The following is a 26438-nucleotide window of genomic DNA, read 5'->3' as shown; positions in this document are numbered from 1 at the left end:
TTATCCTCCCCCTTCAGCCTCCTGAGTAGCTGAGACTACAGGCATGCACCATCATGCCCAGCTAATTTGTTTTTATTTTCAGTAGACACAATGTCTTGCTATGTTGCCCAGGCTGGCCTTGAACTCCTGGCCTCGAACTCCTGGCCTCAAGCAGTTCTCCCACCTTGGCCTCCCAAAGTGTGATTACAGAAGTGAGCCACGATGCCTGGCCTGAAGAATAATTTTTAAATGATTACATGTTGAAATGACAATATTCTGGCTATGTTGGGTTAAATTTAAAATGTTATTACAATTAATTTCATGTTTTCATTTTTTCTCTTTTCAATGTGGCCACTAAAAAAATTGTAAATGTATGTGATTAATGTATGTAATTCACAATATATTTCTATCATACAGTGCTGATGTAAACCATTGGGTATAATGCCATCTTTATATGTACATAAGGATGGATGTGTTGATGGATGGATGTATATTTTAGTATAGAATAATATTAAAATATAAAAGGATGTAAAAATATTAACAGTGGTGTGTTAGTCTGCTTGGACTACCATAACAAAATACCATAGACTGGGTGGTTTAAAAAACAGAAATTTATTTTCACAGTTCCAAAGGCTAGAAGTTCAAGGTCAAGGTGCCAGCATGATCACCTTTCTGTCTTGTAGATGGCCACCTTCTTTGTGTGTCCCCACATGGAAGAGATAGCCAATGAGCTCTGGTTTGTCTCTCCCTGTTTTCATAAGGGCACAAATCCTATTGGATTAGGGTCCTTATGACCTTGTTTAACCTTGTTTACCTCCCAAAGGCCCCTTTTCAAATACTATCACTGTATTAGTCCATTTTCATGCTGCTGATAAAGACATACTCATTTAGGCAATTTACAAAAGAAAGAGGTTTAATTGGACTTTCAGTTCCACATGGCTAGGGAGCCTCACAATCATGTTGGAAGACAAAGAGGAGCAAATCATGTCTTACGTGGATGGCAGCAAGCAAAGAGAGAGAAAGCTTGTGCAGGGAAACTCTCATTTTTAGAGCCTTCAGAGCTCATGAGACTTATTCACTATCACAAGAACAATATGGGAAAGACCCACGCCTGTGATTCAATTACCTCCCACTGTTTCCTCCCATGATACATGGGAGTTGTGGAAGTTACAATTAGAGATAAGATTTGGGTGGGGACACAGCCAAACCATATCATTCCACCCCTGGCCCCTTCCAAATCTCATGTCCTCACATTTCAAATCCAATTATGCCTTTCCAACATTCCCCCAAAGTCATAACTCATTTCAGCATTAACTCAAAAGTCCACCATCTCAGACAAAGCAAGTCCCTTCAGTCTATGAGTCTGTAAAATCAAAAGCAAATTAGTTACTTCCTAGATACAATGGGGGTACAGGCATTGGGTAAATACAGCCATTCCAAATGGGAGAAATCGGCTAAAACAAAGGGGCTACAAGCCCCATGCAAGTCTGAAATCCTGTGGGGCAGTCAAATCTTAAAGCTTCAAAATGATCTCCTTTAACTCTGTGTCTCGCATCCAGGCTTTGACGGGTACAGACTCCCTCCCAGCTGCTTTTACAGGCTAGCATAGAGTGTCTGTGGCTTTTCTGGGCAAACGGTGTAAGCTGTTGGTGGATCTAAAATTCTGGGTTCTGGAGGACAGTGATGGCCCTCTTCTCACAGTTCCACTAGGTGGTGTCTCAGTAGAGACTCTGTGTGGGGACTCCAACTCCACATTTCCCTTTTGCATTGCCTTCATAGGGGTTCTCCACGAGGGCCCTGCCCCTGCAGCAAACTTCTGCCTGGGCATCCAGGCATTTCTATACATCCTCTGAAATCTAAGTGGAGGTTCCCAAACTTCAATTCTTGACTTCTATGCACCAGCAAGCTCAACACCACATGGAAGCTGCCAAGGCTGGGGGCTTGTACCCTCTGAAGCAACAGTCTGTGCCGTACCTTGGCCCCATTTAGTCCTGGCTGGAGCAACTGGGATGCAGGACACCAAGTCCCTAGACTGCATACAGTGAGGAACCTGGGCCTGGCCCACAAAACCACTTTTTCCTCCTCAGCCTCTGGGTCTGTGATGAGAGGGACTGCTGTGAAGACTTCTGACATACCCTGGAGACATTTTCCCCTTTGTCTTGGGGATTAACATTCGGCTCCTCATTACTTATGCAAATTTCTGCAGCCAGCTTGAATTTCTCCTCAGAAAATGGGATTTTCTTTTCTATCACATTGTCAGGCTGCAAGTTTTCTGAACTTTTATTCTCCCCTTCCCTTTTAAAACTGAATGCCTTTAACAGCACCCAAGTGGTGACCCAAGTCACCTCTAGAATGCCTTGCTGCTTAGAAATTTCTTCTTCCAGATACCCTAAATTATCTATCTCAAGTTCAAAGTTCCACAAATCTCTAGGATGGGGGCAAAATGCTGCTAAAACATAACAAGAGTCACCTTTGCTCCAGTTCCCAATAAGTTCCTCATCTCCATCTGAAGCCATCTCAAGCTGGACTTCGTGGTCCATATCGCTATCAGCATTTTGGGCAAAGTCATTCAACAAGTCTCTAGGAAGTTCCAAACTTTCCCACATTTTCCTGTCTTCTTCTGAGCCCTCCAAACTGTTCCACCCCTGTCTGTTGCCCAGTTCCAAAGTCGTTTTCACATTTTTGGGTATCTACAGCAGCACCCCACTCTACTGGTACCAATTTACTGTGTTAATTCATTTTCACGCTGCTGATACAGACATACCTGAGACTGGGCAATTTACAAAAGAAAGACATTTAATGGACTTACAGTTCCACATGGCTGGGGAGGCCTCACAATCATAGTGGAAGGCAAGGAGGAAAAAGTCATGTCTTACATGGATGGTAGCAGGCAAAGAGAGAGAGAGCTTATACAGGAAAACTCCCATTTTCAAAGCCATCAGATCTCATGAGACTTATTCACTATCACAAGAACAGCATGGGAAAGACCTGCTCCCATGATTCAAGTACCTCCCATTAGTTTCCTCCCATGACACATGGGAATTGTGGGAGTTACAATTCAATATAAGATTTGGGTGGGGACCCAGCCAAACCATATTAATAATATTAGGGGCTAGGGCTTCAACATATGAATTTTGGAGAACACTATTCAGTCCATAAAAAATAATTATCTGTGGATAGTTGAATTACAGGTAATTTGTATTTTTCTCTTTATTTTGTTCTGTCCTGATAATTGTATGTATTTCTTGTTTAATCATAAAACACACACGTAGGCCAGGTGTGGTGGCTCATGCTTATAATCCCAGCACTTTGGGAGGCTAAGGTGGGAGAATCACTTGAGCCGAGGAGTTTGAGACCAGCCTGAGCAATACATGGAGAAACCCTATTTCTACAAAAAATTAGCTGGATGTGGTTATGCATGCCTCCCAGCCGCCCAATAGGCTGAGGTGGGAGGATTGCTTGAGCCCAGGAGGTCGAGGCTTCAGTGAGCCATGATAGCTCCATTGCACGCCACTCTGGGTGACAAAGCAAGACCCCGTCTCAAAAAAAGGAAAAAAGAAAACACACCTATATTTCCATTACAGTGCTATTGTGACAAAAGCCTTATGGTCATTCTTCAGGATTCTTCTTTATGTTATAATTTTATAATAAAGATTAAAATGTTCATCAACATTAGGCATTTATTTCTTATGTGGTATCATTTGCTTCAGTGAGCACTTTCATGATTTGTAACTTCCAAATGGTGAGTTGTCTCTAATGTTTAAGAGACTCTGACAGGACCAGACCACCCAGGGTAATGTAGCTGGGTGCTCAGAGGTTCTCCCTTTGCCCCAGGGAGAAGCTCCTGCTCTTTTGCCTGTGATTCTAGTGGCTCTGGAAGCATGAAGAAACAAGAAGAATGGCTCAAGTGTAGGATATGCTAAGGACTCCAAGCAGAAAGTTCAATGCCAATGCATGAGCAGACACAAGAATTGACCTTGCTTATCCGTCACATATTTCAAACATTCATCTCTTTGTAGATAAATAAGGGATATTAAAAATACACAAAGATATACATTTATATGTATATAACTATAATATATTATTCTTTATATGAAACCTGATGAAATTTTCAGGCTCATTTAACCAGTTGTCAAATGACCAGGAAACCAGCCAGGAGATACAGACCAAGATATTTTTGGATAATAGGATGCTAAATGGGAAAGACAGATTAGTTACAAGCATTTGATTCTCAACAGATTTCATGTCTCCCTCTCTACCCCCATTCCAATAACCATATCTGCTAGCTATGAATAATGGGTCTTAAGTTCTCTTGGACTGTTATGATAGCTGCAGTAGCAACCTTTTAACATAGTGCTTGCTCATTCAACTCCTATTATAATTTTCAGTGAAGTAAAATATCACAAAGTCATTCAAATTCATAGACAAAAGATATATCTATAGTGACAAAGTAAAGTATAGGATAAAATTCATTATCCTGATAAATTGATGAACATGGACAGTCGCTCTGAATAATTTGAGCCAAAGGAAGTTTTTCCTCTCAATGGTTGGATATTTTTGGCCTGATTTATCCACATAATTGCCTCAGCTCTTCATTTCATTTTGCCCATGTCAACACAACAAAGTCTCTGTACTTGATTTTGAAAGCTTCAGTATTTCATGTCACGTTAGCAAGTGAGACGCACATAGCAAATTCTGGATGGGGTTCTTGTGACAAATGACTTCTATGGTTTGCACGTGTCTCCTCAATGACAGCTGCTGGGAAGAAACATCACCTCCCAGCTGCACAACTTGATCCTTCTCTCCCTTGTGAATTAGGAGGAATTGAATGTTTGGCTGTAAAGTGGCACTTCGCACTCCTCTCATTGAATATCACAATTGTGCCCGCACGAAAGGAAACAAAAAACCTCATCATTGGCAACTGATGGGAGAAAAAATAGTCCTCTCATTACAGAGGTAATAAGCAGGATGTTCCCCTGCAGCCTTTCTTCTTAATTCTCCTTATTGTATTTTATTAAATGATGCAGTTTGAAATTAAGGTTCTGGCAACCTTTGTGCACACTCTGCATAAACAAGCAAAACAGAAACACAGTTAAAAGAGCAAGTATGAGCCCCTCCCAAAAGCCATCTGCTTTCTTCTTGTTATGAAACTTCAATTCATCAGCAAAACTCTAAAGAAAATATTTATAGCAGAAATGTAAGCTGCATTCTGAAGCTGCTTGGAGGCAGGGTCAGTGGAACATTAGAAAACTCAGTTAGGCTGTGTCACTTAGTAACCAGTCTAGAACTGGTCATTTAACCTGCCTCATTCACTCCTTCAAACTTTTGTGCACTTGTCTACTCATCTGACAGAATTTATTCAAGACCCTCAATGTGCCAGGACCTGTGGTAGGTGTTTTCACACCATTATATGAAGATAATGGTTATACCAGCCATGTGTACCTCTCCAGGTTACTGAAAGCATTGCTGTAAAATATAAAACAAAAACATCTGTGTTTATTTTCCACCAATAAGCCACTAGAACAAAGTACACATTCATTTAGTTACATATGCAAAAAGTATAAACATGATTATAACTTAAGGGGAAATTTTATTTTATATATGTACTGTCACAGATTTTTTTGCTAATTTTCACCTTGGTTCATCTGATAAAATATATTCCTATTTCTATTCTTACTCATTGTTCTTCTCTGTGGAGGGGAACCAGTGAACCATGCACTATAGATTTTTTTAAAGCCATTAGGCAGTCACGCTATGTAAACATACAAATAAATATACCATACCTAAGCAATAATACCAACATATACTCCAAGTTTGCTAAGCAAAATGTCATCTTGAACTTCCTTTCCATTTGCCCCACAATTTATACTTCTCCAATACTCACAACCACAGACCAAAGTGAAATCAAACAGGAACCGGGAGATTTCGTGTGAACAAAAAAGATAATTTCATTGTTTAGCAAGTGAATTGAAATGGGAAATTTGTTTTCACAGCATATTCTAGCCTATCCTAACAAATTCAGAATTTTTATCAGTGATAAGAGGCCATCACAAAGAAACCTAAAATGTGTAGCAATGACTTAGCAATTAGGCAGAGGGCAGTGAAAAATCCAATGTTGGAGGCTGGAAAAAATGGCAATTCGTTTTAAGCAGTAGGAAATCATTTGGCAAAAATTAAAATCCTGTGGTAATTTGGGAGGCAGACCATGCGGCTTCTGAGCCCAATGACTTAGGGAAACAATATTGAAAGTGAACGTTGGCTGTATTTGGCAGAGGACTGCAATAATGACATAAGCTCAGGAAAACCCTGGCTGACTTGCAAACAGAAATGAAAGGGATAAAAATCGTTCAGAAATTTTGAAGTTTGCAAGTTGGAAAAGTGACTACTTCTAGACTTTAAACAGTAAGACTTGGCATCTCAAAAGACTGCCACAAAATCACAGTGAAATGTCCCCATTGGATGAAATGACTTAGGACGAGGATCAGATTAAGTGTATAAACAGATTAAGTGTGTGAACGTTCTACCTATTAGTCAGACATCTTCAACACAGCCCCCATATAGAAGAGAGAGAAATGCACAGAAGCGAGAAAGCAACGAAACAAAGCAGATTTTAGAATTATGCCTAGAAAAGAACTTTAGGTGTGGTTACTACCACATGAAAGTTATTTAAAGCAAATAGATCAGAAGCCTACTGTGTGTTTGAGGGAATTGCATTGTTAAATAAATCATGAGGCTGGACTAAAAAAAGCCACTGACATTTTGAGACTTATAACCCTTAAGCTGCCAATGTTCCGTGGGAAAGAAGTTTACTGAGAAAACTGTGCAGCCCCCAAGGAGGACATATTCCCCCTCACCCACTTCAGAGGTGGTGGAAGAGAGTAACGGAAAAGAAAGAATATCTTGGAGGGCACAGCTTTCAGCCATAGAGGACAATGGATAAAAGAATGCCTCTCGAGGACCAGAACCAAGGCCTAACTAAGGAACACTTACTACCATCCCCTGCATAAGGGAACTTTCACCATGTCTGACCAGTGAGATGTTATCATTGTTGTGTGTCTCTAATCATCCCGTTTCAAATAGGAATGTATACCATGGTTACTCTGTTCCTTTCCACCACTCTATATGCGGTGGTATAGACAGTAGAGGACAACGATATATTCTTTCTTTCAGTTCATAGGTCACCTGATCAAGAAGAGCCTCATGCAGACATGACAGAGAGGCCCATGAATCCCATTAAGCTTGATGTAGTCACTAGATTGGACATCAGGATGTCTCCCCTGAGGCTGGATTAAGATGTCTTATGTGGGTGAAGAAAAAAGTAATTGAAAATTTGCTGATTAGAAGGGCAGATGCTGGCAGAGATTGTAAGTGCCTACCAAATATTCACGTTTTTCTAATTTTCCAAGCCCCCATGCACCTATCTGAGTGGGATCATGCGACCAGATGAGGCCAGCAGAAAGTAAGTGCAAAGGACATGTAACTTCCACCTCAATCTTGCCCTGCTCTTTGTCTTCCTCTGCTCTACTCACCTTGGAGACTATGTGATCCAGATGGCATAGCTACAAAATAGAGCTTCATCAGATTCTGCATGAGAGAGAAATACTTATTATTTATACAAAGTCATTAGGATCTGAGGGTTTATTTATTATCCCAGCATAGCTGAAGTTAGATTAATATTTATATTGTGCAATAAAAGCCCCATCCTCATTCTCCCTACAAAAGTTTTATCAGGGTCTATGCTGATCACTAAATTTTGTGGTGTGAATAAATGGAGAAGGATAGGTTTGAAAAGATCCCATAAATGTCTAGGTTGAAGTGAGCTGAAGCTGAAAATGTTAAGGTATTATGTGCAAACACAGACATTTTGCAATGAAGAGCAGCTGATATGTAGGTTATGTTTAACTACCTATCTCTGGGCTCTTAGTGCCCCTCTCTCTGGATATAGGAGGAAGATTTCAAAACAATTGCAATGGGACATCATAGCTTCACCCTCAGCCAGAGTTCGAACACATCCAGGTATGTGTTACATAATGATATGGCAAACTTACAGCAGTGCATTTATTGGGAGTATAAGAGCCTCCTGAGAAAGAGCCTATCCTCAGGAAGGAAAGAGTTGAGCATAACAAAAGTTGACCCAACAACAAGGCCTTTATTATTGAATGAGAGAAGTAGTTCTGGGCATAATGTGGCATCTTCGTTCATTTCTTTCCCTGGCCCAGGGTCCTGGAGAAACAAAGAACCATAAGTAAAACCTAAAATGTATTTAATGTAAACTTCCTTAAGACATTAGGCATATTGACATAGCTTTAGTAACCGTGTAACAGAGAACAGCAAAAAATGAGGAGCAAGGCATTTCTGCAATTTCACTACCCTCTTTTCAAGAAAAGCCTTGGCATCTTGAAGCACTTGTTGTTGATTCCCTAGTGCAAAGCAGAAAAAGGTAGAAGCAACAGCTGCCACCAATAGGGTATCAACATGCCCAATTGAATCAACAGCACCCAGCAGAAGTGGCAGTAGGACCCTGTGGGTGCTATTTGGCAAGTAAGACTTTTCACGAATACTTAGGAAATATTTCCTAAGGACCCTGAAAAATAGTCACAGTCAGGGAGAGAGAGAGAGAGAATTTTACTGGGTACTGAATTATTAAGTGAACAAGTGGACCTTACATATCAGTTAACTTTTATCATATGAAAACCCCTGAAACTTATGGGTTTATTACAAGGAACATTTCTTATTTCTCATAAGTCTGGGTAGATTGGGCAGCTCTGGTAATCTAGGCTGGGCTTGGATTATCTCATCTGCGCTCACTCATGTGTCTGTGATCAGCTAACAGACCAGCTTGAGGTTTGCTGAATGAGGTAGCCTTGACTGAAATGACACAGTTTTCTTCTACATGTCTCATTACTCCAGCAAATTAATTCAGGTTTGTCCTGTCAGTGGAGACAGGGGTCAGAGAAACAGCAAAAGAGCAAGACTTTTGGAGGCCTAAACTTGGACCTGGACCACCATTACTTGCATCCCATTCCATAGGCCAAAGCAAGTAACAAGGCCACCCAGATTCAAATGTAGACTCCACCTCTGTGGGAAAAGCTGCATAGTCAATTGCATGGGAGGCAGATTCTAAGAGGGCAATGCCTGGGGCCTTGTTACGTTCAATCTACCATACCTGGTATTTTTACTTTTATTGCAATACTGTTCGTGTGGGATAAACTTGGTTACCTTCTCCATAAGTTTCCTAGAACTCTAGAGCTGTAAGGATCTTAGTGATCATGCTCTACTTCAACCTTCTAATTTCAGAGATAGAGAATTTGAGGCCCAAAGTGGTTAAGCAATTTGATTAATGGCTTATAAATGAAGGAGGACTACAAATTTCTTTGATTCAGCTTAGAGTTCTTTCCACCACACTTTACCTCTCTTCCAAGGATACTCTTTGGACAGAACAAAATTTGATTTTGTACTCCATATTTTGTCCACATTTGCTACAAAATGATTATCTAGAAACTCATCAACTATAGCCAACCAAGCCCGTTGGCCTTTCAGCTATGGTTTCCTCATTAGGCCCTGCCCTGCTCTACTTTGAACTCTCTTCGGCCGTGAGCAAGCTGCCCATGAGCATGTTTCCTGGCAGTGAACTTCCATAATCCTAATTATCTGCCCTGCCATGAGACTGTTTCTCTCTCTAAACCAAGTTGCCCCAGAAGGTGTCAGCATTTGCCCAGTGATGTCTCATCTAGAGATAACTGCCCCACACATAGTTGCTAATAATTTTAATCTTGCAATTTTCCCTTCCTATTTTGTATCAATAGCCAAATTCTGCCTTCTTCAATTGTATTTTTTCTCCTATATTACAAGCTGTATTACAAACCAGAAAACTGAAAGTGTGGTATCTATTTCCTACCTCAAAAGATATAAACCCATGTTAACTGACAAGGTATTAAAACAGCTATTCCTCATGTTTTTAACCCGAGTGAGAGTGTTAGAGGAAGAGAGAAGGTACAACTTCCTGACAACACAATCTTGATCCTAAGAAGCTGCAACTTGAACATCAGGTACCATCACTCTCTTGGGGGCAAGCATATGTTCAAGTGACTTGTGAGCAGTGAGCCCTGCTTTCCATACAAACAGCATGACAATAGGACGAAAAGCTTCAGACTTTTAGCCATTTTTATGATTCATCTCTGTTTTTATGGGCATCCCAGCATAGTCCACCTCATTAGCCATTATAGAGATTTTAATTCTTGAGTTAATCCTGTGTTCATTCAGTAGAATGAATATTAATATCTTTCTAATGTAATTTTTAATTAAATATAGCATCACCATTATTATACCCAAAAGATCTAAATAGAGTTTGAAAGAGAAGACAGACACTATCACAATAAAAATCAGCAAATTCTGCTCACATCCTTTTCAAAAGGCTGATCACCTATGAAGTAATGAGAATAAATTGTGAGATAATGTAGGACAGATCTAATTAAGATAATGAGCTACGATTATGGACATGATTTTCCAGGGTTAAAGATCTTAACAAAAGGCAATCTATGGATATATTTTAAATATCCTCCTTGGTCTACTTACTTATATTAGCTATGCCTCTTAAAAAAAGGAAAATATTCATCAAAAGTAATGACCCTGAGTCTGCTGCAACTGCAGGGTTTTAACTATTTTGCTATCACTGATGCATTTAATACTTTGACATGCTCTTTTTGGGGGGATATTTGCCTGGAACAGATTTTTTTTTTCCATCATGGCATTCAAGGGGAAACAGATATTAGGATCAATGCTCTCCCTGTACCTTGAAAGCTATATTATAAAGATATTTTGATTTGACTAGTACAGATTTGGACGGATATTTCTGGAAGAAACTAATTAGACTGGCTTCAATAGCAGTGGCAGGCAAGACAACCAGGGGAAAGGAGCAATTAAGTTTTGTAGGTATGCCTGGGTGCCATCTCTGCTCCCTGTCCAAAGAGACAACTCAAGGGAGAGAAAAAGCCCAGAAATAAGAATGCTTAATCCTTGGTCGACATTATTAATAAGCAGAAATAAATATTTCCTGAGAATTGTTGAACTGCTGCAGGAGAGACTGGAAGGATCTCCTGGCCGTATTACTTGATAGAGATTCAACATCGCTCTTTGAAAAGTAAGGCACATTGACCGACACCCACTAAAGCCAATTAGTAAAAGGAACTGCCATCCAAGGGGCAACAGTTCTCCCCATGTCCTGTGCCCTATCTACAGTGACCCTCAAGGGGAATATTTAAATCTCATTAGCAATACTTGTGCCACAGTGGATCCCAGGCTCAGAGTCAGCCCCACTGGTATGCTGTTCACAGTTGCTATTATGTGCATCAAGTAGCATCTTACCGTGGGTCTGTTTCAGACCATGGGGCATGCTCAGCTCATTACCAGCATGGAAATTGTAGCTCTGATGCTGTGCATGACTGCAGCAGCAGTAGACTTCTGGGGTCCATTAACTCCCCATCTCCAGGACCCTTTAGTGACAGCCTGTGTGGCTACCTCAAGTGGCTCTTCACTGAAATCTTGAGAGTCTAAAAATCTTTGAAAACAGTGGGCAAAAAATTTGAAAGCAAAGAAGTTGTTGATTCCTTGTTCCCTGGATTTTTATTAGCTTTTGCTTTGCAATCCTTTTCTCTATTATATATCCTCTCCCTCCCATCCCCTCATCTCTCTCTCAATCTCTCCACACCCTGCCTGTGTGATATCTCAGAAAGCATATTGCCAATAAGTCAGAAGACTTCTATTTCTAGTACTGGCACCAACTCTTACTAGATGTGTAGGTCTAAGCAAGTCACTTAACCTCTCTGATCCTCCATTTCCTTAACTCTGAAATCTGTCATCTTGTAGGATTGATGTGAGATCATGAAATTTAAGGACATTGAAAATGATAAGCCTTCACTCTATATTCTCTATAACATTGCACTGTCAACAACATGTTCCCACTGCCAATATGTTCCATGGTAGATAAATTTGAGAAGCAAAGCCACTAGATGGAATGCTAATAACCAGTGACTGATATCTCGAAGAAGTAAAATTATTATTTTCAGATTTGCCTTATCTCAAATGCAATTCTTAGGATGCTGTGAGAGATCTGAGGATCTAGGAAGAGGCTTGAACACAGGAACTGCAATGAGAAGTAATGGCGACATCTTTTCCAAGGACCTGTATCTATCAAACACATTTTAATAATGTTACTCATTCTTCTTACTTTAACACTTTCACATATCCTATTAATTTTCTTACTCTGTCCTCTCAGGATCCAATATGATACAGAACAAAGAGTATTGTGGACTTTGTAGGCAGAAAGATCTGGCTATGCCACTTAGCAAGTTATTCAACTGTCCAAGCTTCAGATTTTTCATCTGTAAAATGGACTCACAGATATGGTCATATCTACTTTAAATTAAAAGTACTTGGTACACGAGTGTTATGCTCCAGCTGTGGGGGATTATTAGCAATGCAGTAAACAGGACCCTCTAGGGACAAAACTCCAAAGCGCTATAATTGGGACCCTCTCACCTCTCTGTCCAGACTTATTCTTCCTGACAGTTGGCATTCCCTTATTCTAACCCCCTAATTTGGGTGGTGTCATGCACCCCTGGCTGTCTAGTTGCCACTATCCAGTAATTGCAGCTTCTCCCATATCCCAAAACTAGTTCCTCCCACTTCCTCCAAATTTAAGATGAACTCAGCTATTTATTACTCTATTTAACATGAGGTTGAGAGTGACTGGCACTCCACTAACGCCCACAAGCTATTTTTCTTTTAAATTACACATCCATTGTAGTGCTGGGGTAGAGGGGTGACACTAGCCACACAGTAGAAGGGAGGAAAGCTGCCCATTCTCCTGGGCTTTGTATACAGGAGATAACCATTTTCCAGAGAGGTACTTGCCAGTCAATCTGGATGAATATCCCTCTGCCTGTAAGGTCAATGCCAAGTTGAGCCTCCCTCTATCCATATTCTACACTATCATCTGTCAACCAAGCTATCATCCAGGACCACAAATGTAGCATGCCCAAAACTCAAATGATTATCTTCCCAAACCTGTATTCCCTATCCTAGTGATAAACTGCTGGTGACTCAAGCCTGAAATTTGGTAGTTATCTTGACACCTTTCTCTACCACACCTCTGTCCTAGTTCAAATCCTGGTTTCTGGCAATGACTTCCCAATTAGTCATTGTTCCCTTAGTTTTTCTTCAATCAGCTCTCAATGAGGCAGAGAGAATGGTCTTTCCAAAGAGCAAATTGAATAATTTTACGCTTCTGTTTAGAGCCCTTATATTTGTCCCTCTGGCCTATAGGACAACATCTAAATTCTGAGCCTGTGACCCTCAGCCTTTTGAGTCCTGTGCATTTTCTCCAGTCCCCTCACCGGTTTTCCCAGCATCGCACCTGTACTCTGATCTGTTAAACATCTCCAGGTCTTGGCGTATGCTTGCTACTCAGAAGGCCTTTTCTCCCCTCTCTGCTTAGAGAACTCCTGCTCAGCCTTAGGGATTCAGCTCAAGAGATACCTCTCTCTGGGCTCTACCTGTGCCTTCCCCACCACTCACCTCCACCCTACTCCTTCCCCATCCCGTATACCCCTATTTTGTACAAATCTGTTTTATCATGACCAACATAGTGTGGTTACAATTATTTGCTAACATATTTGTCTTCTCAACTCATTATGGAAAATTTAAAGACGAGAACTCTGCCTTGACCATCTCTGTGTCCCCAGTGACTGTCATATCATCATTGACCATAGTTGTCCCTCCAAGCCTCTTGCTCCCTCTTCTAGTCATATATATTAGGACATCCTTCAGGCAACTTTGTGGGGACTTAGTGGCAATGGAAGAAAGCCTGCTTGGGTATTCAACTTTTACTTTGCCCAACACTAGTTGGAGAAATAAAAAGAAACAGTTGGAAGACAGTGGGAAGTAATGGAAATACTAGTTAGTTGTCTGAGTGTGTGAGGTAGTGGTTTATAATCCTAGAAAGCATTGGTACTTATATGGGTCTCGGGGTTGTTGATTCCCTATTTTCTTTACAGGGCCACCCTTAGTGCCTAAGTGTCCAAGCCTTGTCTTTCTCTCCCTCCAAATGGAGTATATTTAATCATGCCAAATGGAGTATATTTAATCATGTGTTACAAGAAGCATTCTGTCTGTATACATTACAGGAGCTATAAATTTTGAAAATCTGGTTTCAGTTAAAATGAATTTATCCCAGTGTATTGCCTCAAGATATCTCAATATCACATGACAGTAATACCTGTCATATTTTGGCATTACATACAATGTTATTCCAAAGAAACTTTAATTTGGCATTTTAACCATGGTTTTGTGCATTATTCACATTTCTCTGACGTTTGAATCTCAGGGTTCTATATCAGTGCTTTGTTCTTGATTTAATTGCTATCCAAGGCACTTTAATGTAAGAATCATGTCTCTCTTTGTGCGATTGACATCCGTTGTCTTCCCTGTTGAAAACCTTTATTTGGTACTATTCTACAAAAGGTAATAGCAAACAAAAGGTACATTGAGGATTTATTCAATTTATATTGAAATATCAAACTGATAGCATAAAATGTGGTTGTAAAATATTTATTTTTCAAACCCACACAATTTGTAAACTCTCTCAAACCAACTAGAAATATAAATTCATCCTGTTTCTCTTACTTCCGTTATTTATGTGTGTTTACCACCACATAAAACAGAGGTGGTTTTCTTGGCCATAGAGTATAATATATAAGATCAATTTAATTCAAGGTTTTGCCCATTTAATTAAATAATAATTTCTGTTGGGGGTATGGGAAGGAGATACTTTCACAAATACGTGCATGAGTGATTTGTTTGTCTGAGGCTTTCGTGGATGTTGCTGCTGTTGTTACTTATTCCATCTCATATCTCATAGCTGAATTTTATTCAAAATGCTCTCATAGCCTGAAAGGATCTTTCTGCATTCTGGATATACTATTCTATACTATATTGATAACTATTTATTAAAGGTTTATTTACAACATTTAGATGCAAAGGATAGGTTCTAGTCCTAGTAGGATGAGTCCTAGTAGGATGAACTAACTATATTTAGCTTGAATCTCCATGAATAATGTTAGTAATGACCATTCAACCAGATATTTTTGCGGTGTGGGATTAGTGATAACCTAAATCGGACTCTTTCTAACTTTATAACAGATGTTCATTGCAAATGTCTATTTTCCTTAAAATTCTGCCTCTAATAACACTGCAAAATACCCCTACATAGGAAGTGCACACATAGTCAAAAGCCATGTTTCCTTAATAGCTAAAGAAGAACATACGAAGCCTTGGACTCTTAGAAAAGAAAGAGAAAGGCTGACTCTCCAGTGCTCAGGTGTCCCTGAATCAACTAAAGCTGGATGATTGCTGGATCAACAGACTCCCAGAGGCCTTCAGCCATTTTCATGTGAAAATTTGAATTGATTGCTGATCCTTCAGCTCTTGAAAGATGGGTTTTATCTCTTTTTTTTTTTGGTAGAAAAAAAATTTTTAAAGAGGCAATGCTTCCTTGTGGAATAGAGTATTTTTCAAACACGGAGATTAGACTATTTTTCAAAAGTGGAAGGCAAGGGGAGGAACAAAATTTTTTTTTTTTTTTTTTTTTGATACGGAGTCTCGCTCTGTCCTCCAGGCTGGAGTGCAGTGGCATGATCTCGGCTCACTGAAAGCTCTGCCTCCTGGGTTCACGCCATTCTCCTGCCTCAGCCTCCCGAGTAGCTGGGACTACAGGCGCCCGCCACCACGCCCGTGTTAGCCAGGATGGTCTGTCTCCTGACCTCGTGATCCGCCCGCCTCGGCCTCCCACAGTGCTGGGTTACAGGCATGAGCCACCGCGCCCAGCCGGGGAGGAGCAACATTTTAAGAGACTCAGCGATGGTCTATGACTGGATTCAGTCCTCCCTAAGGTGTGCTGCTTAGCATAAGGTTTTATATCATGTTTTCAGATGGAATCTCATCAGAATGCATACTATACATGGAAAACCCAGCCCAGAATTATGATAGCTAAAACTCCATTATGATAAATACCATATAATAAAAACCATTTCAAGTTAAGTCCCCATACAGCAGAATTATTTCTGTGTGCTAGCTACAGTCTTTCACCACATAATGACATTTTGGTCCACAACAGACCACACATGCAATAGTGGTCCCATAAGATTACAATACAGTATTTTGACTGTACTTTCTTTGTTTAGATATGTTTAGATACACAAACACTACTGTGTTACAATTGCCTACAGTATTGAGTACAGTAACATGCTATATGGGTTAGGAGCCTAGGAGCAATAGGCTATCCCATATGGCCTAGATGTATAGTATGTTATACCATCTAGGTTTGCATAAATATACTTTATGATGCTCACATAATGACAAAAATGCCTAATAATGAATGTCTCAGAACATATCCCCATTGTTAAAAGGACACATGACTGTATTTGTAGATATGACTTAGCAAATGCTATGAAATAAATAAGTCTACTCAGCAAATGATTTCAGCCAGGTGCAGTGGCTTGTGCCTACAATCCCAATAATTTGGAAGGCCAAGGTGGGAGAATTGCTTGAGTCCAGGAGTTTGAGACCAGCCTGGGCAACATGCCGAGACCAGGTCTCTATAAAAAAATACACAAATTAGCCAGGCATAGTGACGTGCACCTGTGGTCCCAGGTACTCAGGAAGCCAGGAGGCTGAGGCAGGAGGATCACTTCAGCTTAGGAGGTCAAGGCTGCAGTTGTGTTCACACCATAGCATTCCAGGCTGGGTGACAGAGGGAGACCCTCTCTCAAAACACACACACACAATGAATCCCTGGTTCCTAAACATGTAAAAGGCCTTTTCTATCATGCTCATATCTGCTCATCCATACTATCCAATTTAGAACTCAATTTCACTTCCTTGAACTGACTCTCATGTGACATTGTAGTCCCAGGGATTAAAAATAAACATGAATGCTTGAAGGAAAGAAGCTTTGGGTAAACTCCAATCAACTATGTTTAGCATAGATAAGAAAGGGTTTCCACATGCATTCAGGAGTATTTCTTACACCCATTCCCAGTATACAAAGTTCTACAGTTTTAGCTTTGTACATGAGCATTGCAATCTCAGAGCACAGCAAAAACCAGAAGGTCATTCTGACCTGGCTCTGTCAGGCCTCGTCACCATGACTCATCTCTTTGCTCCCAAATAGACATAAGAATTCAGTCCTGAAACCTGGCATCCTTTCTTTCCCAAGGCTGCCATAGAAAAATATACAATGAACTTCTGCTTTTAATAATAGCAGGGTAGGTAATTAAAATCAATATTTTCACTGAAGACAAATTGAAAAATACTGGATGAAATATTTTTAATGTTATTAAATTTTTAAAAACACTTTAAACAGGTTTTAAAAGCATCAAAGAGTCTGGGTGCAGTGGCTCACGCCTGTAATCCCGACACTTTGGGAGGCTAAAGCGGGCAGATCACCTGAGGTCAGGAGTTCGAGACCAGCCTGGCCAACATGATGAAACTTCATCTCTACTAAAAATACAAAAATTAGCTGGGTATGGTGGTGCAGGCCTGTAATCCCAGCTACTCAGAAGGCTGAGGCAAGAGAATGGCTTGAACCCAAGAGGTGGAAGTTGCAGTGTGCCAAGATTGTGCCACTGCACTCCGGCCTGGGTGACAGAGTAAGACTATCTCAAAATAAATAAATAAATAAATACGTACATACATACATACATAAATACATAAATAAATGCATCAAAGAGCTAACAAAACAGTGAGGAATAACCAGGTCAAGATTTAAAGAAGAGAGAACTCAGAGACGGCTTTTGCCTGTTAGCTTTTGTCTATCTGGAAGAGACAGCTGAGAGACTACATTGCACAATAGTAGCCTTGAAGGGCTGGGAAGACCAAAGTAAGAATCCAAGGCCTACTAAGGTCGAGGAACTGGTTAAATCACCCTCTTCTGCTTTAGGCTGGGACCTCAAAGAGCTCCACCTTTGGGCTAAGGGGAGACTGTAAGAAATACAGCTGTCATTATCCACAGACAACATAATTGAGAATGTAGAGAATCCAAAGAATCTATAAATAAGTTATAGAAATTAATAAGTGAATTTATCAGGTCACTGAATACCACGTCAAAACCAATTGTATTTCTCTATCCCAGTATCAAAAAACTGGACAATTAAGTTTTAAAACAATGAAGCATTGTAGTCTACAATAGCATCTACAACTCAAATCCTTAGAAATTAATAAAAGATAAATAAGACTTGTATACAGAAAATGACATAGCATTTTCAAAAGATATTAAAGGTATAAATAAATGAAAGTATATACCATATCAATTCTCTGAAAATTAAATTATATTTCCAATGCAATCCCAATCAAAATTCCAGCAGTGATGTGTGTATGTGTGTGTATATGTGTGTGTGTAAGTTGACCACCTGACACTGAAGTTTCAATAAAATGCAACAGACCAAGAATAGCCAGTACAAGCATAAAGAGGACAAAGTTGGAGGATTTCCTCTACCAATTATCAGGACTTACGATAAAGCTATAAGAATTAAGCTAATATGCTACTGATACATAATAGACAGATCAACACAGGGTAGAGTGCCCAGAACAAACCCATACATATATTATCTCTTGATTTATGACAAATATAGCACTGTAGAGAAGTGAGGGAGCATCATATTTTCAAAAAGTGGTGCTGAGTTGATTGGGTATCCATATGGAAAACAATGAAACTTGACCCTTACTTCGCATCATACCAAAAAATCAATTCCAGGTGGATTGTAGATCTACATGTGAAAGGTGAAACAATCAAGCATCTCAAAGATAACATTTAAAAAAAGCAATTTTGTGACCTTGAGGTAGGCAAAGATTTATTTAACAACACAAAAGAACTCAAATCATAAAGGAAAAATAGATACACTGGGCTTCAATAAAGTTAAGAATATCCGTTTATCAAAAGGCTCTACTAGTAGAGTGAAAAGGCAAGTTGCATGGCAAGAACACATAATTGTAATGCTAATAACAAAGGGCCAGTATCCAGAATGTATAAGAATACCTACAAATCAATAGTAATATGCCAGACAAACAGGCAAAAGAACAAACACTTCACAAAAGAAAATATCCAAATGGCCAATAAACGTATGAAAAGATGCTCAACTTTTCAATAATCAGGAAAATGCAAGTTAAAATCACAATGATTTTGACATACACACCAGAATGGATATAATTTTAAATACTGAAATAACTAATGTTTGCAAAGATTTGAACAACTAAAACTCTCATATACTACTTGTGGGAATGTAATTTGTTACAAGCATTTTTAAAACTTCATTGGCATTATCTATTAGTCACATGTGTTTATGTGATCCAGAAAAACCACTCCTAAGTTTATACCCAACAGAAGTGTGAACCTGTGCACACCAAACAGCTTATACAGGACAGTTTTAGAAACATTATTCTTAATTGCAGAAAGAGGAAAACTACCAAAATATTCATCAACAATAGAATGGATAAGTTGTGATATAGTCATGCTATGGAATATACCTATCGTTTGCCTGATGAACTTTAATTAATTCCTTAAAACCCTGCCACTAAATCAAAAACATTAAAAGAAAAATATTTATATTAGTTTTAATGGAAAAAACAAATGTATTTTATTCTAATCCTAATAACCCAAGATAGTAGATCCAGATAGAAAATAATAAATTGAATAATGAAAACAAATTTGTGTATGTAATAAACAATGGATTAGAAGTAAATAGTTTGCATATAAAATGTAATGAAGGATTTTTTGCATTCAATCTTTTTTCTTCTTTCTACACCATTTTCTATAACAATTTTTCAGCATTTGGGGGGTTAAGGGTTTCTTGCTCTCAAATGGCACTGATAAAGTACAGAAAAGCAAAATAGAGGGCAAAATAAAGGCTAAATATGAGATCCCTTTGAAACAAGTAGAAATATCACATCCACTCAACACAATGAAGAACCACTGAAATAGACCACCTCTTTATCCCTCTCTCATGGCTTGTACATGCAAAACAACACATTTGGGCTCATGTAAATGTGGCACACAATTAAAATTTGTTTCATGTGACAGTCCTTGGTCAGGAACAACTGTGTGAAGATTATTGGTGAATGTGTCTCCTTTGAAATCATTGTCAAATATCACTTCCTACAGCATATTTATTTAGTATATTTTACAGTGAAAAAGTTTTTATATTTAATAAAAAGGAGTCATTCCTTAAAAATGGTATAAATTTATAAGAGTCATCATAATGAAATGTTATTAATCGAACAGTCATTAGATAGGGGAAGTCTGAACTACAAGCAACGAAAATGAACAATCAATTGCCACATGAAACAACATGGGTGAATCTCAAAAATGTATTTTTGAGGCAATGCCACATGCAAAAAAAAAAAATGTGTACTGCATGCTTCTGTGTATAGGAAATTCAAAACATGGAAAACTAATCTATGGTGTTGGAAGTCAGAATAACAGATCCCTCTGGGGAAGAGGTCATTCAACAAAACTTGGGCATCAGCCGTGATTGCCTTCTGAGTCTGAGACAGTAAAAAATATGTGTCGTTCTGTATTTTTACTTGACTTTGTTATTCTCAAAGGTACGAGACACAATTTTGTATAAAATATTTGTGAGATTCAAATAAAAGTATTATTAATGTTTAAGAATTAATTCCGCAAATACATTATTTTAAAATAAAGAAAATAATACAAAAAAAAACTAGCCAGGCGAGGTGGCGGGCGCCTGTAGTCCCAGCTACTCGAGAGGCTGAGGCAGGAGAAGGGCGTAAACCCGGGAGGCGGAGCTTGCAGTGAGCTGAGATCCGGCCACTGCACTCCAGCCTGGGCGACAGAGCAAGACTCCGTCTCAAAAAAATAAAAAATAAATAAAGAAAATGAGGTTTGGAATAAAGAGTTAATGATTCCTGGTTCAAACTCCAGTTCCATCCGTTTATAGCTGTCTGACCTTAGACAATTTACCCTCTCTGAACCTCAGTTTCCTCAAATATAAATTGGAAATGATATTAATCCTCTACTAGGTTGCTATGGATACTACTAACATCAAACATATGAAAGGACTTGGTAGATCGAAAATTTTAAGTAAATGTTATTTTCTTTTCATCCTCTGCATTTATTGGGGGTTGTGGTGGGGTCAACCCCCAATTTGTAGCCTTCATTCCTTCCTCAAAGCACAGGCTGGTAGACTTGTTAAATCAACTAATGGTACAGATGAAAGAAAGAAGTACTTTGCGTTCAGCCAAAAAAAAAATTTTAAGTGTCAAGTAAGGACACTGAAAATTCACCATAGAACTCCTAAGAACATAAAACCACATAAGAAAGTAGATAACTTATTTTACATAGATAAATATGATATTGGTGCTTACAATTATTTGTAAAGGCTCATTTGAAAGTCAGACCCTTGAAATACATCATAATTGTGTTCATATTCACAGTGATAATGTAAATTTCTATTTTTATTTTCATTGTCAGTTAAATTTTCTGTCTTAGGAAGAGGTTTGAGTCAGTTAAATTCCTGCAACCATAATAATTAATGTAAATCCATCAATCTCACAATTTTTTTTTTTTTTTTTTTTTAGCTGGAGTATCGCTCTGTCGCCCAGGCGAGAGTACAGTGGCACGACCTCGGCTCACTGCAAGCTGTGCCTCCCAGGTTCACGCCATTCTCCTGCCTCAGCCGCCTGAGTAGCTGGGACTACAGGCGCCTGCCACTACACCAGGCTAATTTTTTTTTTTTTTTTTTTTTTTTGTATTTTTAATAGAGACAGGGTTTCACCGTGTTAGCCAGGATGGTCTTGATCTCCTGACCTCGTGATCCACCCGCCTTGGCCTCCCAAAGCGCTGGGATTAAAGGCGTGAGCCACTGCGTCCGGCCCAACCTCACTATTTCAAGATTCTTAGTGAGCACCTCACAAATCCAGCACTTAGAAAAACTGGAGAAAATTACTGAATGCACCTGGTCACATTTGAAGATCCCACATTAACAAAAAAAGTCAACATTAAAAATTTTTCTGATCTCTTCACATTATATCCCAGATTTAACAGAACAGAAAATGAAAAAGTAACCCTATCTTATTCCCCAGGGACTTATTATATTACATTTTTCCCAAAACCAGAGTTGAGATCTTCTAACTCTCAGTCTATTCCACCTTGCTTACTGGGTAATAGTTGTTCTACGGGTTGGTGCCACTGGAAGCCAAAAATTTACTTCTTTGCATATGTCGTCTGGTCACCTGGGATGCTCTCCTCTCTACCTCATCCACTGTCAAATTGCAGCTCCAACAAATCTTTGTTGTCCACTCCAACAAATCTTTCTTCCCTCTGCACCAAGTCCTCAACGATGGCCTTCTTCAGAACTCCTACCAGATTTTAATTATGCATCATCTTGAAATGCTCCATATTATGGGTTTGTCCTATCTCCCTAATCACATCGTAAGTTCTTGCATGACAGGGATCAGGTTTCCCTCCTCGTCTGTTTCTCCCACAGCCTCTAACACAATTCTGAGCACCTAATAGGGCTGTTAAGTGAGGATGCCATTCTAGGAACAAGAAGAATGTCTGCTGCAAAAATTACATATGGTTAAACTCATCTAAAATCACCACATGACTTGCCCAAAGAAAATCAGAAGCAGAGTGGAGAAGAGAGGCGGAAGTAAACACTCACAAACCCAGACAGAGAAGCCCTTTAATCTTGCTTGCAGATGTTCTAAGTTTTACATACTGCATATTGTTGGTCTTTTCATCTTTCCTTGTCTGGGAGATGAAAAGGATATTGTTGTTCACCCTGTTCCAAGTCCCGGAGGGCTAACTTGAGTGAACCTGAACAGCAGGCTACATTGCACACTGACTTCCAGTAGGTTCCAATGCATAGCATCAACAGATTAGAAAGAGGAAACCGAGATCATTTATTCCTCCACCTTTCTCCCTAAGGGGTCAGAGAAAGTCTCTCCACCAAAGGTCTCAGCAGCCCTCTCCACATAGCCTCACTGGGTCTAGGTCCTGCTAACTTCCCTTACTTACCCTAAGACCTAGGAGTAGTAATATGAAACCTTCCCACCCTAGCCAGTGATTTCCCTATACTACCCTGCATCTGTAAAATTCTCCACAAATCACTTCATTTGAATTGGCTATTTCTTGTCAAAACCTTGTCTGATACTGATGTTTTACTTGGGACCCTTATAATTTTAATATTGTAATACCAATAATATTTACAGTATACTTCCTTGCTTCTCTAAGTAAATGAGTGCACATATTATATTGTGCCCGTCTCTTAATGATTCATGGCCATCACCAGGACTCTCAGAGATGGGACCATTGTTCATCAGCTTGTAGCATCCACATCTATGCCGTGCTTTTCAAACATTACCTCGTTTAATCTCCCCTCCTCCCCTCACCAAAAAAGTCCTACAAGTCTGATAAGTCCCTTTTACGGAATCAATTTCTATTACAGCTGCTAAGTAATAGAAATAGGAAAATGAACTCAAGAATGTCTCACTACAAAACCTGTGTCCTTACCCAGTAAATGAAATCCCTTCCCTGCCACACTGTACTTTCTGAAAGAGCTAGTGAGTTGTGAAGATCTATTGATTCTTACACTAAGTGATTCACACTGTTTTCTTTCTGAATTGCAATGATGATTTCATTCCTCCTTTGATTAAAAAAACAATCTGCAGCCCCAATACTAATCTGACAATCACTGCACTATCTGTACACCTGTAGCAGCCAGCCTTGCGTGTCTACTTTGCTAGTCATAATCTGCTGTAGGCCAAATAACCTAAAACGCACCCAAATTGGTGTTGTGTGTGTGAAAATAAGAGCAAACATTTTTTAATGAAGGCTGAGAGATTTTGAAATATGGGGTTTGTGAAAGCTGTTTTCATCACTCAGGAACTATATAGTACTATACTACATTTTAATGTACAATAAAAGTCATTGTTGGAAGTCCAAGCTGTATCAAGAGGACACACATAGACTCATCAGTTGACAGTGTCCCAGCTGAGCCCAGACTTCAAAGCCACCCCATCCCAAACAACAAACATGTGAGAAAAGAAGCCTGCAGATGATTTCAGCCTCCAGTTAATCAGTCACCCCAGCCATTCAATTCTTTCCAGCTGGGGTCTCAGACATCATGGGGAAGATAGATATATTAATAGATATAGATAACAAATAAGACTGTTATATGGAACTCTGGAAAGCTAGGTTGAACCACTTCCTCTTCCTTCTTCCAAGCCTATACCTGAGTATTTCTTCTTAGTACCCAAAGATCAGCAACATGACAGGACCAAAGAGAATGAAAGAAAACAGAATTTAACATTGCTCCAGTGTGGAGCAAAAGGTAGACAAGAAAAGTGCACATCTCTGCAGAAAGCCACATCTGTTAATAACCCCACCATGAGTGGCCTAATTAACCATCTAAATATGCAATCAAAATAACATTATCACCTTTTCAGAACTGAGGAAGGGATGGGAGAAGGGAAGATTTTCCTGGAATAAGGACCTGAGTGAAAAACTTCACTTCACCCTATGGATCATTACCAGCTCTAAGGCAAAATTGTATATGTTTGTTCCCATTTTGCTATTTATTACTGTCATTCAAATGGAATGTGACTTCTTGAACTAGTCATGTCTAAATCCTGCCTCCTATGTTTGAAGCATGGGTGAGGTTGCTGGCAGCGTTTAGTTAGAAATGTTCCCTGGGTCTGAGTCAGAAGGAAGGTGCATTGCCATGGCAGGTCCAGTGTTCCTTAACAGAATGGAGCAGGGTCCTTGTGCAAAGGAGTCAAGAGCACAATCAGGAAGATAATAGCACAGGACTAAGGCAGAAGGTGAGGGTGGAATGAGAAAAGCAGCAGTAGGTAATTGGATGGGGGAGTGATGAACAGAGCAAAACAAGACGTCATGTGAGTTATCACCGTTTTAATGTGGCACATGGTGCTTAATGATATGGCAGGCAAAACTGGCCAAAGGTGATCATGGGGTCAAGCCCCTACTTATTGCACTTTGAAGTGCAGACACAAGAGGTGATTTGGGAGCTGGTGGCATCCAAGGCAAAAATAAAAATAAAAAATAAACAAGGTGATTTCTAGGCAAAGTGACTGCAAGAGCAAAGGCCCTGAGGAAGGAGGTGCCCAGCATTCAAGGACCAGCAATCAGGCCAGTGAGACTGGAGCAGAGAGAAGATTAATAAGAGATGAACACAAAGAGAACACAGAGGTTAAACAATGCAAGGCCTCAGAGGGTTTTTTGAAGACTCAAGCTTGTACTCTAAGTAACATTGTAAACAGCTGGAATGTTTATAGGAGATGAATGAAATTATCTAACTTCTTTTTAGCAGAATGACTCTGGCTGCTGTATTGAGAATAAACTAAAAGAGGCCAAGTTAAAGCAAGAAGAACAATCAAGAGGTTGAGCATTATTCTTTTGGGGATGTGGCCCAAGCAGTGGAAGTGAAGAAAGTATGGGTTTTGAATATTTTTTGAATGCAAATCATTGGGATTAGCTGACAGATTAGATGTGAAATGTCCCCCTTTCTTGCATTATTTTTCTTCATAGCACGTATCACCTTCTGACATAATACATATTTAATTTTCAATGTTTTTATTATCCATCCACATAAATGAAAACTCCATGGCAGGAATTTTCATGCCTGGAACATAGTAGGTGTTCAATAAGTAGTTGTTAACTAGATTAATTTGTCTGAAAATTAACAACATTTTACCCTTGTCACATTCTCTTCCATTTGTAAGCATTAGTTATTATAGGTTTGATCTCATTGTTCCACCATGAGTCATTTACCACAAGTGAATGTACTTTAAATTGATCTACATTGTTTAGAAAGTGCCACCTAAATTACTTCTGTGGTTTGGTTGCCCTGTTCCGCTAACTGGTATACACAAACAGCTGTTGATTTGTAAGACATGGAATTAGGTCATTGCTGGGTTCTAATCGACTTGATTTAATTAGCATAGATGTCAGTGGTGGACATTTACAAGGGCAGATGGTATAACTACCACTCTTGTGCGGAGGCAATGTTGTACCCAATTTCTGTTTTGAGTGCATGATCTATTGAATGAAGCTGTGTTGATGTGGCCATATTGATACCAAGGACAATATCGTGAGGTCAATTTGAGGGGATTACTTTGAAGCAGGAACATTGTGACACTGTCCAAAAACAAACCACCAGATTTTCACCTTTTGTTTTCTACCAAACAATGAGCATCATTTTATCTCTGAGATTTAAGGGCTGACACTGAATATGAGACAGATCAGAAATGGGCTGAGGGATTGGCTAAGATTAGATTCTATCTTTAAGAACTCATGTTTCCCACACTTGCATATCTTAGAAAGGGACATCAATGATTCTAAGTGGAATTGTTCTCATTCTCTA

At 39.4% G+C, this 26438-nt stretch overlaps 1 long non-coding RNA gene across 1 annotated transcript in view; it reads right to left on the bottom strand.

Moving 5' to 3' along the window:
- Window positions 1-5288: 5288 nt before the first annotated feature.
- LOC126949973 (uncharacterized) overlaps window positions 5289-26438 on the bottom strand; it is a 78172-nt gene continuing 57022 nt past the window's right edge. The window contains exons 4-6 of the long non-coding RNA XR_007724006.1: window positions 8028-8202; window positions 7356-7563; window positions 5289-5445 (exon numbers count right to left, since the gene is read on the bottom strand). This is a non-coding gene — a long non-coding RNA (uncharacterized LOC126949973). The remainder of the gene's footprint in view (window positions 5446-7355; window positions 7564-8027; window positions 8203-26438) is intronic.

This window comes from Macaca thibetana, chromosome 3 (genome assembly GCF_024542745.1).
Source record: "Macaca thibetana thibetana isolate TM-01 chromosome 3, ASM2454274v1, whole genome shotgun sequence".
NCBI lineage: Eukaryota > Metazoa > Chordata > Mammalia > Primates > Cercopithecidae > Macaca > Macaca thibetana.
This window is presented reverse-complemented; position numbering and strand designations above follow the sequence as displayed.